General features: G+C 43.4%; 1 pseudogene; it reads left to right on the forward strand.

Annotated features, from left to right (window-relative positions):
* The first annotated feature begins 2292 nt into the window (after nucleotides 1-2292).
* LOC132583390 (olfactory receptor 5F1-like) lies at nucleotides 2293-3043 on the forward strand (annotated as a pseudogene).
* The last annotated feature ends 678 nt before the right edge of the window (nucleotides 3044-3721 follow it).

Below are 3721 nucleotides of genomic sequence, written 5' to 3' on the forward strand. Positions count from 1 at the left end.
AACCTTCTTCCACATAGGTGTTAAGGGCAGACCTACATTTAAAGAGACATCATTTATAGTAATGGCTCAAAAGAAATTTTCTATAACCAACCAAAAAAACTGTGGAAAAATAACAAAACGTTTTACAGAATGAGCACTCTAAGTATCAAAATACTCTTTATAACATTTTTAAATACCAGCTTTACATATCATAGCTAAGAATTCGTCATAATCATGCAAAAATTACAATAGGAACAGAAATAGCAAAAGTTCATAGTTTTATTCCTGCATGTCAATTTCTGACTTCCCAGCTTGAGCAACCATTTGTCTGCTTCTACAGATAAATTAAAGTGCTAGTGCTCCAGATGACTACTTGTGCATAAATCCTTGCAGTCCTCTTTAGATTATTTCAGTAGATTCCAGGAAGCATATTGGAATGCCTCACGACTTTAAATAAGAGTTCTTTTTAATGGTGGGTTTAACCAAAGCCTCTACAGCAACACTTTGCATATACTACTGTTTCTGATAGCCCCTTCTTCCAGGAGGTGTTCCCCACACATCAGCCTACACAGGAATTATTAGCACAGCACATCGCACAGAGAAAAGTGGAGCACTGTTTCGAAGTGGGAGCTCCAGATAAAGTTGCCAGCTGACCAGAAAGAGGCTTGATTTGTTCCTCTGCCTTTAATGCAAACTTGATCTACAGACATTACCAACTGGAACTTTCAGTAAAAGTGAGCAAACATTTATTGGCTCATGCCTGCCATTTAAACTGATGTGAGAAGCACAGGAGCCAGTTAGTGTCCAGGCCGTGACGTCCTGGACTCTCCCAGGTCCGCAGCAACCCTGTCCTGAGAGAGCCCCTCTCCCTGAGAAGAAGCAGTGGCCAGGGGAAGAGCTGCCCCACCCAATGTCCCACGCCCTCCTACCAACCTGGCTGGCGTTGGGCATCCTGGGGGCCCTGAGGAGGAGTGGAGTCAAGTGGCAAGGACAGAGATGGAGCTGCAGTCGGTGGGTTGGACACACATGACACCAGGCATGGCAGGACCATAATGGGCTGACAATGCCCCATAGAGGGACACCCCTAGAGGAGCTGGGAAAGGGTGGGAGACAGGAGGGAGGAAAGAACCAAGTACCAATGGGACAGGGGAAACAGGGACTGACAGTGGTGTGGGGGAATAGCACTTCAGGGTGGAAATAGGCACAGAGGTCTGAAGCAATAAAGGGAAAATGCTGTTGCCGGCTGGGGAGGAAGACAAGAGGAGTAAGGGCAGACAAAAAAAGAGAGAGGTTGCCCAGTGAACTTACTCCACGGAGACGATGGCTGAGAGCTGTAACTCACCCCAATGCACATTTCTGAGGCCTTAAGCACACCCTGGCCTCCCTCTTTCACTATGGCAGAGGCTCAATGAGGAGGGGACACCAACAGGGGGCACCACAGTTAGAAAAACAGTTTAGAACACTGGATTCAGGGGAAGTGTGGATTTGATGCTGGTAAATGGAAAGAGGTGGATGCATGATCAGTTTAAGGGTGGAGGAATCAAGCAGAAGAAGTGAGGAAGGGAACTTAAGGCTGCAGTCCTCTTGTGCTTAGTACATGCAAGTAAATGCCACCAGCAAAGTAATTGCCTCTGACCTTCTGGCTTCCTGTCAAATGCAGAAAATACCAGTCATGCCTGATGTATTTCCTATTAAGAATATTTAATAAAGCTACCAATGTGTGTTTAAACTTAAAAAGCAAGAGTATCTCTACATAAACTGGTAGAAATAGATAGTGGTCATTTGTTAAATGAGTCTGAAAATGCACTCTTGATTTAAGCACATATGTACTTTTCAAGGTCCAGCTAAGGTTGATTCGGTTCAAGAATTCCAGTATCGGAAGAGCTAAGTGATTATACTAGAAATATGACACTGGCTAACAGATAGACTGTAGTCTCCCTCTTGACCTACATTATGCATTTGTGCTTTCTAAATGTAAAATTGAATTTTAAAAGTATACTTTTAATGGAAAGTGAATAAGAAAAATTGACCACTGACACTCTCTCTCTCTCCTCTTTATGAAACTGTCCACATTGACGGACCAAGCTACTGTGAACAAAGGCTCACTGTCCTGCATGAAGATGGACTTCATCAAGCCTCTGGGAAAACAGAACCAGACCAGTGTCACAGAGTTTGTTCTCTTGGGATTCTCTGTTCACCCAAAGAAAAAAGTCTCTTCTTTTTGCTCTTGCCTTATTAGTCTATCTATTAACTTTGGTGGGGAATCTAGCCATCATTACCCTGATCCGGATAGATCAGTGCCTCTAAACTTCCATGTACTTCCTCCTGGGCAATCTGTCCTTTATTGAGATCTGCTATACTTCCACCACTGCCCCAAAGATGTTGTGGGACCTCTTGCTGGGAGACATCTCTTTCATTGGATGTGCACTCCAACTGTATTTCTTTTGCTCATTAGGGAGCACAGAGTGTCTGCTTCTCTTAGCCATGGCATATGACCTCTATGCAGCTATCTGCCACCCACTGAGCTACACCCTTCTCATGAGTCAGAAAGTATGTTGGGGACTCCTGGCATGTTCCTGTGCTATTGGAAACTTAAATTCCATGGCCAACACAGCCTTGGTTTTTTCCCCTTGACTTCTGCCACTCTAATGAAATTGATCACTTCTTCTGTGACATTCCTCCCCTTCTGCAGATCTCTTGCTCTGATACGTCAGTTCTCCAGTTGGTGATCTTAAACGTCTCAGGGTGTATCATGAGTGTGACTTCAGTGTAATTATTTTCTCCTACATCCTCATTGTCTCCTCAGTGCTGAAAATGCATACGGCTCAAGGTAGGAGCAAGGCGTTTTCCACCTGTTTCCCATCTCACTGTAGTGAGCATCTTCTATGGCACCCTCATGTATACTTACATACGTCCTTCCTCCAGTCATTCCATGGAGCAGGACCGCCTGGTTGCTGTACTCTATGCCATCATTACTCCAATGCTCAATCCCCTGATCTACAGTTTGAGGAATAAGGAAGTGCAGGGAGCAGTTCAGCGAGCTCTTAGTAAGTACAGGGGGTAGATATTTTGCAACTGTAAAAGGTGACCTCTGCAAGAATAAAATAAAATTGATTGAAAAGACTGTTGTTTTTTCTTTCTTTTCAACCTTAATGTGCCCTTTATTTATATTATTTAACACATAACCCACCCTCCCACATGCAGCAGGGCTCAGAGTGGGAAACATTTCAGTTGAAACAACATTCCTGATAAAAATATTTAACACCTTAAATTCAGTGACAAGTTACAATTTGCAATATACAAGTTACAGATAGTACATACAGCACACTATTTGTGTCTTCACTTTGTAGGGGAAAGGAGAGAGGAACGCAGGCTATATGGAAAGACCATTGCTGTCTTCAGCCATCGGACTGGCAGAACATCTCTGCCTTGGAGGCTTTTAGAACTACATTAGGTCCCACAGGACACAGATCTCATTTGGCAGGGGATTCCATCAGGTTGGCATTGGTTCTTACAAAATTTTCAACATCAGTTGATAAGAATCAGTTGTTTAAACCGCCTAAATCTGGCATTTTGTGTGGTTTACCCTTATTCATGCTTCCCCCCAACTTTGCTTCAGTATTAAAACTTTTAAATTTGCTTACATTCTAAAATCTCAGGATTATATGATGCTGAGGCCTCTCCCCTGCCCCCATGTGCCATTTTCATCTCATTCACTTTACTATCTCCATACAAACCACCA

Source organism: Heteronotia binoei, chromosome 15, assembly GCF_032191835.1.
Source record: "Heteronotia binoei isolate CCM8104 ecotype False Entrance Well chromosome 15, APGP_CSIRO_Hbin_v1, whole genome shotgun sequence".
Lineage (NCBI taxonomy): Eukaryota > Metazoa > Chordata > Lepidosauria > Squamata > Gekkonidae > Heteronotia > Heteronotia binoei.